Raw genomic sequence first — 12,435 nt, forward strand, 5'->3', positions numbered from 1 at the left:
GTGCTGGTTTCCTTTCCTTTCTCACAGCTCACTGGAAACAGCTACGTTGTTCTGCTGGCTCACGTCATCCCCACTCAGCCTGGCTCCTACAGAGACCTTCCACAAAGCAAACAGTGACCTTCCACACACACCTTCCAAAAAGCAAACAGTTTCCAAGCTTCTTCTAGCCTTTCAAGGTGGAAAGGCATATGGTGGCTGTTGGGGTGGGGCTTCCCCCTACCAGCCAGCGGACTGGCAGCAGGGAAGAGCTTGCAAAACTGGGGGATCCTCCCCTGGGACCTTGGGACTGGCGAGCCTCCCAACACACCCAACTACCACCTAATGGAATTTCCATCTGTACAATGGCCTACAAGCATTACATTACATAAACATGCATTTTTCCCCCTCTGCATGTTGTAGACTTAAAGCATGTGATCTATGCCCTGTTATAATGGAGAAAATAGTTCATGCATTTAGAACCAATAAATGCCCATAAATCCCTACCAAAATGGGTTCTCCAATTATGTCCCCTCCATTGGATTATGATGCTTGAAGAGTAGGCAAGGTTGATCAATACTGTATGGCCTAGCAGCATCTAAGATTTGTGCCAAAGCCATAACCAGGCATATGTTATGGGTGTCACCACCAGGAAGTATGATCTCAGTCCTCTCTGAGCCTGCTTCGGTGGGGAGGGCGGGATATAAATATGAAAAATAAATAAATATGCAGTTTGTGACTATCTACATATTTTGTAACTTCTTCAGTCATCTGAAAACATGCTTGCAATTGCCAGGTGTGCACATAAAACAATTCGACCTTGTGGTTTCCCAGTGACTGCAGCAGTGGACGCCTAATATGTTCAAATGATGGGCTGGACCAGCTAATATTGACTCCTTTATTTCACATGATGAATATGACTATATAATTAAATATACATTTTAGTAAATTGTGATATCAAGTATACATGACTATTATTGCTATCATTATTAAGAAACATCACCAGTACAGTTTGTATTCCATAACAGTATAATGTCAAAAATCAGAAATTACAGCTATTTAAAGAGACCTCTTTCTAATAAGGCAGGATTTTTAAAATGAATATAAATAATTAAATTTACCACATATGTAGAGAAGGTCATAAACAGACAAGTTCAACACTTAAACTTCAGTCAAGCAGGTCACGGAAGATGTTGTTCATCAGCCTTTGGAAGACAGCGGGGGCATTGGTCAGGCCGAAGGGCATCACGAGATACACATACTGGCCATAGCGGGTCCCAAAAGTTGTCTTCCATTCATCTCCTGCGTGGATCTGCACCAAGTTGTACGTGCCCCGGAAGTCCAGCTTGGTATAGACCTGAACCCCCTTAAGGCAATCCAGTAGTTCTGGGATCAGTGGCAAAGGGTTGCGGTCCCTTTGTGATTTTGTTCAGGGCCTGCTAGTCATTGCAGGGCCAGAGTTCGCAGCCTTTCTTCTTGACAAAGAGAACAGGGGTGGACAGCAGGGACGTGGATGGCTGGATGAAACCCTGTTCCAGGTTTTTGGCGAGGAAGTTCTGCAGGGCTGCTAACTCCGGTCTGGACATGGGGTAGAGCCGCCCCATAGGCAGGGATGCCCCTGGTACCAAACTGATGGTGCAGTCATAAGGCCGGTGCAGAGGAAGCTGGTCGGTCCCCTTTTCCTCAAAGACATCGGCAAAGTCTGTGTAGGCCAGGGGAAGGAGAGGACCAGCAGTCGGGGTGGTGGCAGCCAGGGTGGCTGACAGGGCCTGGTGAGGACAAAGGTCCTTGAAGCTCAGCTTTCCCTATGGCCAGTCCATGAAGGGGTTGTGCTTTACAAGCCAGGAGAGTCACAGAATGAGGGGAAAGCGGGGCATGTGAGCAACATCAAATTGTACTTGCTCGTGATGGTGTTGGATCTGGAGTGTAACCGGGTGGGTCTCCTGGGTCACCGGACCAGAGCGGAGGAGGCGCCCGTCAATGGCTTTGACCAGGGTCGGGGTGTCTTTGTTCTGCACTGGGATCACAAAGGCAACATCAATGAAGCAGCAGGCAGCCCCGGAGTCGACCATGGCATAGACGAACAGCCAGCACCCATCTTGCAAGCCGGTCCGAGGAATGGGCCCTGGCCGGTAACATAGGGTTCAGGGGATCTGGCTAGGTGCCCCAAGTCGGGGGGTCCACTCTTGGGGCTGGTCTTTTACTGGCGGTGCTGGCATGTTACTGGATTGGGTGCACTTGGGGGGGCAGCTGAAGGAGAAGTGCCCCGTCCCTCCACAGTACAGACAGAGATTCTGTGAGTGGCGCCATGCTTTTTCCTCAGGGGTGAGCCGTGGCCATGCAGCCCCGAGTTGTATGGGCTCGGGGTCGTCAGTCTTGGGACTGGTGTGCATCGTGGTTGTCACAGTTGCTAAGCAGCGAGGCAGCTGAGTGGTACGGGCGCTGCTTCGTGCTTAGCGGCAGCTTTCCAGGTGGCCATCAATGTGGAGACACAGCATGATTAGTCCTTGCAGTGTGGCTGGTCGGTCTACTCATGCCAGCTCATCAAGGACTTCGTCAGCCAGCCCTTCCGTATACTGGTCCATGAGGGCAGCCTCATTCCAGGACAAGTCTTGGGCCAGAAGCTTGAACTCGGTGGAGTACTGGGAAACCGAGTGCCTACTCTGCTTCAAGGCCCAGATCTTCCAATTGGCAGTGGCTGCTTGCTGGGGGGTTAGCAAAGGCTACCGTCATATGATCCAGAAAGCCCTGGTAGTCAGTCAGCAGGGGCGATGGGGCTAGAAGCAAGGGGGTAGCCCATTTAGCTGCCTGCCCCTTTAAGAGGCTGACAATGAAGCGTACCTAGGTATCGTCGTTGGGGACATCTCTGGCACATAATTCAATATACAGTTTGCACTGTGCCAGGAATGCAGGAAACTCCTCCACCTTCCCAATGAACTTCTCTGGGGAAAGCACCAGGCCCTTGGGTGGGGCAACGACAGTGGCTTGCTGCTGCTGTTGCAGGTGAGCCACCATTTGAGTGAGGTGCTATATCTGAGTGAGCAAGGTTGCTAGCTGCCCAGAGCTGTCTCCTCATCCATCTTGTGGAGTGAGTGTGTGGGTGGAAGCAATCTGTCACATTCTCAGGGTGCAGGCAGGCAGGAGTCCAAAGCCAGTCCAAAGTCAAAGTCTAGGAAGTCAAGCAGGAGCCAAGTCACCACTGCAGAATCACAAACCGGAATCAGAAGTCAATGTCCAAACGCCAAAAGGTCAGGGTGCCAAGGAAATCAAGCAGTTCAGGATCAGGAAGGAGCATGGATGCAAGTCAGAGAATAGACTTGTTGCTTCTGCAAGGTTACCAGGTCCTGGATGGGAGCTATATGGGAGTGTCAATCAGCCTGCTCCCTGGGTGACTCTGCTAGAACTCAGGGCTGAGAGATCTGAAGCATCGGCATGCCTCATGTCTTCGCTCTGAAAGTTCTTTCTGGAGCCTGCTCTGAACTCTTGAGATGAGAGGAGGAGAGCTTGGAGGAGATTTATCGTCAACAGCTGACACAGGTGCCTGGAGAGTGATTGATGAGCCAGCTGCTGTTTGTTCAACTGAGGAACTGGCTGGCAACTCTTCCAGGTCTGTTAACCCTTCCAGATCCTCCTTGTCAGGGCTCATGACAGAGGGTGAGATTGGAAGGTCCTCAGCAGTCTTCGGGTCTGGAGAGGAGTCTGTATGGCATTGATCTGTCTGACCTTCGCTGTCTGAGTCAGACGCTGAACGTGAAGAATGATCGCTATCCTCAGACTGCTCAGGTAAGTGTGGAGCATCAGGGACTGCCGAGAGCCTTGCTGCTCTGTTCTTTTTAGTCTGCTTGGAGAATTTAGAACAGTGGTGGCAGGAGTCGATGCAATGTCCCTCCTCCAGGCACAATAAACAGAGTGAGTGCCCATCAGGGGAGGTATCTTGCTTCCGCGGTTGAGGCAGCGTTTAAAGAACCCTCAGCAACTGTCCATAAGCTTTGAGAACGTAGGAACGAGGAAGGGGGGGGGGACCCCAAAGGGATAAAAGTCTCTAACTAACTCTTTAAAAAAAAAAGGAACGAAGAAAGAAGAACAAGGAACCGGAGAAAACAAGTAAGGTAAGTACCGAGCGGAGAAGTCTGACGTGCTACTGATCAACGCGGTGATCAAAAAGGAACTGGCGGGATATCTGTGCCTGCTCTGTGAGCATGCACAGTGGGGCTATTGTGCATGCCCACGGAGGGCAGGGCACAAAAAATCCCAGACTTTGGTAGGTACTGATCAGGGATCGGTGCTGGTGCTTCTCCCAGAGGTGTGAAGCACAGAGACCACGAAGATTACATGATATGGTATTTAGGAGGAAAGACAATCATTAAAGAAACCCAGACTAAGAAATCACTGGCAAATGCAGCTGTACCTTTGCTACTGTTCGATTACACAACAGAGACAACTTTACATAGATTTTAGAAGATGACAATGATGTTGCTCATACAATGGACTACAAAAGAAAGCGGGGAATGTGAAATGATTGATTTGTAACAAGGGTCATAGTAACAAAGACTTCCGTGAATTGAGGGCTTGTAAAACGGAAAGCCTGTTGTGTGTATGAATATGATACTGGCTGAGGCTTACATTACTACATATGCTGGGATTCAGACCAAACAATTCCTAAGTGTGTTTTTCCTCTACATCTGGAAGCCGATGAAACTACTGCCAGAAATGGCATCAGATCAGATTATTTCATTGCTCATTGTATTTAAATTGTAATCCTCAGCAGAATTCTAGCATTGGAAGTGGCGTTAAAAGCCATCAAGTGAAACTAGAAACTTGGGGGACAAGGACATGTGGAGCATATAGTGTTGGGCACACCATGACATCACTCCTGGGAAACCCAGAAGCAATGTTGGGTAGTTCTAGAAAGAACGAGAAACTCTATAATAATTTCCTGTGAGTCTTCTATATATCTGATATAATGATGCACACAATGCCGATTGTTTTTTTAAATACACAAACACACACACAAACTTTTTCCCACCTGTGTTCTAAGCAGCAGTGAACAATGAGGGCTGCCAGCAGGAAGCCTTCCAATCACAGCAGGAGACCTGGCTGCCATAAATGAAGTTTAAGAAATCTAGAGAATTGCCAATGAATAGCTATCCAACTTCTGCTTGAAGACCTCTAGTAAGTTATAACTTCCACTCCACTCCATAATTGGTTCCACTATCTAACTGCTGTTGAAATTAATGGGTTTAGACCAGGGCTGCAGTCAGATGACAGGCCATTCTTTCTGGTGTTCTTTGTTCCAGAGAGATTTGTCCAAACATGCCATCCTTAATCCACCTCACTGCACACTCACTCCATGGTTGAACCATTCAGATTATTGCTGCACTGTCACTATGGAGCTGGTGGGTGGGTGGCATCCTTTTTTTTTGTCTTTCATTCATGTGCATAAGAACATGAGAGAAGCCATGTTGGATCAGACCAGTGGCCCATCCAGTCCAACACTCTGTGTCACACAGTGGCCAAAAAACCCAAGTGCCATCAAGAGGTCCACCAGTGGGGCTCCTATGAAGCTATCTCAATCCATTTCACTTCTATTCAATATCTCCCCTTTTAAAAATAACAACCCCCTCATTTTATACAATTGTAAAATAAGTTTCCATGTGGAGGCAACAAAACAAAAATTTCTCAAGCCAATTCTGGAATGGGTCATAAAGAATGTTCCACAGATTTCAGTTTTTGTGGATCATTTAAATCCTTTCTCCCCCCCCCACCCCCCACAGAGCAATATTGATGTGATTCCAGACATGATTGTACCAAGATTCTTTGTGTGTGGTGTTTTACTGATGTGCATATGTTTTCCTGCATGTTTGTAGAATGCCATCAAAAGGACCTTGGGACAACCATACATATGACCACATTAAGATTCTTCTTCTTCTTTTTTACAGCATCTTGTTGGTGGTTTCTCATTTTACACTTTATAAAAGCATATAGCTGAAGCACCTGCTCCTTTTTGACAGCTCTGCTATCCCTCTGCCAAGTAGTGAGGCCCCTCTCAGCCTCCTTTGCTGTGCCTCTCTTCCTTGAAATACATGGGGTGGGTGAGTGTAAGCATCATGTAGATTTACATTAGAGTAGCCCCACTGACTTCACCATATTTACCTTTGTGTCAGTCATGGGATAATCTCAAATAGCAACTCTGAAGCCAAACAAAATTATAGTAGCCTAAATAGGAACTATTTCCACAGTTTTTCAACCTCAAAAAATGGGAAAAAGAGCATGGGGGGGGGGGGGTTGTCATTCAAAAACAATTCCCCCAGGGGCACAAGCAATGATTCAAAAACCTGGGGCAAAGGCCTGCTTATGTGCACATTGCTAACAGATCAAGGTGTGCGGGGGGGGGGGGGAAGGTTCAGAGAGAGGGGGAGGGAAGGGAAGGTTCAGACTTCCCAAATGGCTTGACTTCGCAATATGGGAGTTTAGGCAGCTGGAATGTGGGGTGAATGCGCTAACATCCATAAAGACTGGACTTTCCCTGGTGTCAAATAACTCCAATTCAAAGACAGGTGAGAACGAAGTGCTTATGATTGGGGAATGGGAGACAAATATTGCTGTCTGATCATGCATTTTAAATATGGAAGGGAGCAGCAATGACACCAGATCAAATACCTTAGCCCTGGCGGGGGAGGGGTGAAGAATCCCTCCCCGCCAGGTCTCATTGTTCGCTGCTTCTCCAAGCGGTAGCAGGAGAATTTAAAAAACAATAATATAGCACCAGAATTCCACACTGGAAATGGGTAGCTCTAGGGATTACCCAAGACTCTATAATTTGTTTCTTCTGGGGTAGCTCTATTGAATCACTGGAAGGTCTTTGGTTTTACCATAGAAGGACTGTCTGACAACCCTAGTTTAGAAAGGAATTAAACTGATAGATTTGTAATTCCACCCACAGTGAATTTTCACAGCAACTGTGTGCTGAAAGCTTACAAAACCTTCTAGATTAATTGTATTAAGGAAACAAACAAATATTATTTATAATATCATATTTGCTAGTTTCATTCTGAACCACAAAGAGCTTTCTTGAGGGAAAACATTTGATACAATAGTGCAGGGGTGGTCAACAGTGGCTCTCCAGATGTTTTTTGCCTACAACTCCCATCAGCCCCAGCCATTGGCCATGTTGGCTGGGGCTGATGGGAGTTGTAGGCAAAAAACATCTGGAGAGCTACCGTTGGCCACCCCTGCAATAGTGTAAAATGAGGGGGTTGTTATTTTTAAAGAGGGAGATATTGAATAAAAGTGAAATGGATTTAGATATGTTCATAGGATCAAACATTTGCTAAACACACACACACAATACCATTAGCACTATCAACGTATGTTTTGTAGAGAATACACCAAGACATGGAAGTCTGTGCAGGCAAAGACCCAATTCTCAGACCATTGTATTTCAACCAAGTGGAAATGATAGCTCTGAGATGAAGGATAACTGATATCTATTGCAAGTTCACTGTTTTGTTTTGTTGCCTCCACATGGAAACCTAGCATGTCAGGGGGAATAGAAACCCCTTGTATAGATAGCTTGTTTACATAGAAGTCCATTTAAACCATGGAGAAGAGTATTTCCCTGATCTATTCCATTGTTCTAAGGGTTTGTTCTCCATTCCAGCCCTCCTGATTTCTGGATTAACTAGGAGAATTTCTCAAGCCAATTCTGGAATGGGGCATAAAGAATGTTCCACAAATTTCAGTTTTTGTGACTCATTTAAATCCTCCCACCACCCCGCCCCGAGCAATATTGATGTGATTCCAGACATGATTGTACCAAGATTCTTTGTGCGTGGTGTTTTACTGATGTGCATATGTTTTCCTGCATGCTTGTGGAATGCCATCAAAAGGATCTTGGGACAACCATACATATGACATTAAGATTCTTCTTTTTTACAGCATCTTGTTGGTGAATGTCAGTGGGAGTGGAGGGAAGACACAACTGAAATGAACAAGCTGAGTAAAACTGCATACCCACATTCAGAAATAAAAAAGCAAACAATGTACAAAAGTACAAAATTCAGAAATTAAAAAGCAAACAATGGTGAATTTCTAATATAATGATTCCACTTCAGAAAGAAGACCAGTAGTGCAGTCTTTATCAGAGTTACATCCCTTTGCATTTTCAATATACTTAGAAGGATGTGACTCTGGTAAGCAATTCTAGGGTCAAAACTCAGAAGCATCCCTGATGTAAACAAATAATCTCTTACTGGCAGTATGAAATGGAGGGCTACTGCGGATCTCTTCTCACACAGTAAGAACAGGAGATAAATCTTGTCAAGGATTTATTATGCTGAAGTAAGTTTACATCAGTATCGTATTAAGGAGATACAATACAAAGTGTGCTTACCTAGAAATTACTGCAGACAGCTTCCATTTAGGTGCTAATAGCACAACAATGACCTTCACATGAGAGAATTTACCTAATTAAAAAAAGAAGCCCCCACAAAGCCCACTTTTCTTATAAGAAGACTCGTTGTATTCACACATGTATCATATATGGCCACAAAGAGATTGCTTAAAACCCCACAGGAAAAAAAAATGAAACATTCCTGTGCTCTTTCACCTTTAATATCACATTTTGCTTTCTCCTTCCATGTAGTGTCAGTAGAATAATTAAAATGCCCCAGGCTGTTTCTTAGCTTTTGCTAGAGAGAGAGGAAACTCAGATACAGCTTCTAGAGCAAACATGAACCCAAAGGTCTGATTTCTTGCTGACATACCGGAGCTGATCTGCCCAAGAAAAAAACAAAACAAAACAACACAGTACACAATCTGAGAAATTGCATTCCAGGCCCGGACATTAATGTAGAAAGATGTGAGCCTGGCAGAAATGTCTCTGTTATGTATGTCAAAGGGGGAGGGAGGAAGATTGTACAGTTTTGGGTTTTGCACAACAATCTCCCTGTTTGATGATCTAGTGCTGGCAATGGAATCATATTATCAACTAAATAGAGGCTATATTAACCTGAAGATAATGTCTTCACACACACACAAACTTCACCAAAAAGTGTTGGTTTCATTTAAGTACTACTTCAGCTTCTCCTAGAAGAGGTCAGTAGCCAGTGCCTTCAAGATGAATCTAGCCCTTTGAAAGAAGCTGACTAGCTTGCCGAATATTGACACTTGAATCAGGCCACACAGTATACCCAGTCTGTGTAAGCACAATGTAAGATCCACTTTGGCTGTTTCACAGAGCAATGAAACAGAAAAAAGTAAATTGATTTTTTTTACTTTTTGAATGTCTACTGAGTGAGAAGGGCTAAAAAACACCTCTTGTATAGAGAGATGACCAAGCTGCCTCCATGCCCAGAACATATTTATGTCCCTCTGTCTTCAGGTAAAGATCAAGTGTAGTGTAGAGGTTAGGCTCCAGGATATTTGTGTATGAATCCCCACTCTGATGTGAAAGTTTGTCAGGTGACCTTTGAACAGTTTCTCTCTCCCCCCCCCCTCCCACAACTGACTCTACAGGGTTTGTTGTGAGGATACAATAGAGGAGGAGAGAATGATGTTGCAAGTCATGTTGGACCTCAGCAGGGGGAAAAAGCTGGATATAAAATATAAATCAGATAAACCTGTGGAGGTGATGCATAAACACTTGTTTCACATATCTTGGTGTATGACAGAAAAGAGAAATAACAGCTCTTAACTGTTTCTTCTGCAGTGTTTACTGCACAAGAGCTCTACAACCACACTTTCTTCTATTTGATAGAATTAACATCAATTGATGACAGATGAGAGAACCTTAAAAATATAGACATTTTTTACATTTCTTTCCTTCTTTACAACCCAAATACTTGAAGTAACTATTGCTAAGTAGACCCTATCAAAACAAAGAAAAATATAAACTTTTAGTTGATACGGAGCATGCAGCACTGCAGAATTCTTATTCAGGCAGAATGGAAAGTTATAGAAAGAAAAAAAAAATTATGGAGCTCAAACAATTCTATTTTTATAATTATCATAGCAATAACTCTGGGCAAGGATATAACTATTGACAATGATACCCTCAAATTATTATTATACCATAATTTTATACAAACCCAACATTGTTTCTACTTAATTTGACCCTTCTGTGTCAACAGTGAAGGTACAAGCCAAGAAATTCCTGCTTTGATTTGTACATGCCTTGAATATAGAGAATCAGCTAACAAAATATTGACCCATATGACTTTCAAGACGAACTATTAGTAAGGAGAGATATGAACAGATCCAAAGCAGATATGGAGAACAGGTCTTCTCAAACAATGTATGGGTCATTCTCAGTAGGAATGGGAAAATAGGAGGGCACATTTAATTAACATTCTCTGCACTAGGGCTGTCAATTTCCTGGTAGGGACTGGAAATCTGGAATTACACCTGATCTCCAGCTAACAGAGATCTGGGGGGGGGGGCATAAGCTTTGAATGGTAGACTGTATGGCAGTATACCACTCTTGAGGTCCCTTATTTTCCCCTCCCCAGTCTCCACCCCTGCCCACAAAAAAAAATCTGCTGGTATTTCACAAGCAGTATCTGGCATCTCTACCCACAAATCTGGACAGCAGTGGAGCCACCCCAGAGTTACCTCTTTGCAGTGTTAATTGGCTGTTGCTTTAACACCATTGTGGCATAGTCAATTAGATCGCACAATACAGTAATGCCACTAAAAAGTAGGCCAGCGTTGAAACAGAAGCTAATAAGTGCTGCCAACAGCTCAGTGTAAATGTATTGCTGTCATCTGAATGCCTCGAAGTGGAGAAGGTGGGGGGCACTGTGTCCCACCAGTACATATATAGGTCTCAGTGCGTACCACAGGAAGTCCCATAGACATAGAGAGCTTCCATCTGAAAGGAAGTAATCATAGGAGGTGCCCATGAAAGTATGTTCAGGAGGAGCTAGTTTAACTTCATGAACACTGTTACTTCCAATCCTGGAAAAAATTACAAAGTTGGAAAGTATATTTAATGGCAAATATATTGATTATATATAGCCCCCTTCCTGTTTTGGCTCAACAATATATTGTGTCAAGGAAAGAAAACTGGGAGCATAATACAATAAGTGTGTTCTGTTCTCAGTCAGCAAATTTGCCTGTCTCTAGAATGGGAAAGCAACCCCCCCCCCAAAGCACACCCATGATCACAGGTGCAGGTTATATTGTTTGTATTTTGTATCTCCAAAGGGAAATTGGGAAGTGGGAGAAAAAATAAATGAGAACCATACATTTAAAACAAATCAAACAAAGAGGAAAGTAAACACGAGAAATTGTTTTGCAGCTGCAGCCCTGAAATTATATTTATGAGATAACTGGAATACCACTGAGAAGCAGAGTTGTATAGACTGACTGAATTCAGCTCTCCAGACAGCTATCACTTTGCCACGGAAAAAACAGAAGAAATTTGTCTAGAGCTCTGAAATGTCTTTTAAAAATAAATTTGGGGAAACAATAAAATATTTGCAGTATTTACTTGTACACTGTCAGGGCCAGCTCTATAAAGAGGCAATCTGAGATAGTCACCTCAGAGAACAGGTTTGGGGAGGAGGCATCCTACTGTCTACTAGCCTCCAGCACCTGCCAGACACAGGACAACTGCTGTTCAAATACAAGCCCTACCAGGGAGCCAGAAGTAACAGTTCTCATTCCCTTGCTCTCCCAGGATTTTTTTTAAAATGTGAAATAAATGTTACATACCAGTTCCTAAGATTTTTTTTTTAGCTGCCATGCTAGAGGATAAGGGTGATTACTGATTGCAGAAAAGTGGTGTATAAATATTTTAAATGAATGAATAAGGGGTGGCTTCATACATACTTGCATGTAACTTCATTTGATTCTTGGTATTTTTATGTGCATGTGTGTGTGTGTGTGTGTGTGCATGCACACGTGTGTACCTGGAAGTCATGGTGACCTCTGGCGACTCACCCCTACTGGGGGCATAGAGGATATTCAGAGAGGTGGCTGAATAAAGCCTGCCCCTGCCCTCCTGAGAGTCCTGACTATTCCAAGGAAGTCTCCCATCCAAGTACTTGCCAGTCAAGCTTGCTCAGCTTCCAAGATCTGCCGAGATCAGGCTTGCCTGGGTTATCCAGGTCAGGGCACTACATTTTATTCTTGTCACTTGGTTGCACTGATGAAAAGTGTTATTCTTGAGGGGATGTGAAGTGAGATTTAAAACTGCACAAGAAATTCTTGGTCTGAGATCAGCTCACATATACATGCTGATGTCATCATCAAGTAATGCGCAGGAATATGTGAAGCAAAGAACAGAACTTAGTACCTATAGTTACACAATCCTCCTACATACACACACAAGCACACATACTAGAAGAGAGTAAATCCCATTGAACTCACTGGGACATACTTTCAAATAAACATACATGGAATTGGACTGTTGTTCACAGTGGTTTGATGTGAAATAGGCTGACCCTACTGTTTAAA

The 12,435-nt window shown here is 44.0% G+C and overlaps 1 protein-coding gene across 1 annotated transcript in view; it reads right to left on the reverse strand.

The window, feature by feature from the left end:
• LRFN2 (leucine rich repeat and fibronectin type III domain containing 2) overlaps nt 1–12,435 on the reverse strand; it is a 530,843-nt gene that overhangs the window by 348,344 nt on the left and 170,064 nt on the right. The window lies entirely within an intron of this gene.

This window comes from Heteronotia binoei, chromosome 1 (genome assembly GCF_032191835.1).
Source record: "Heteronotia binoei isolate CCM8104 ecotype False Entrance Well chromosome 1, APGP_CSIRO_Hbin_v1, whole genome shotgun sequence".
In the NCBI taxonomy this organism is placed as follows: Eukaryota; Metazoa; Chordata; class Lepidosauria; order Squamata; family Gekkonidae; genus Heteronotia; species Heteronotia binoei.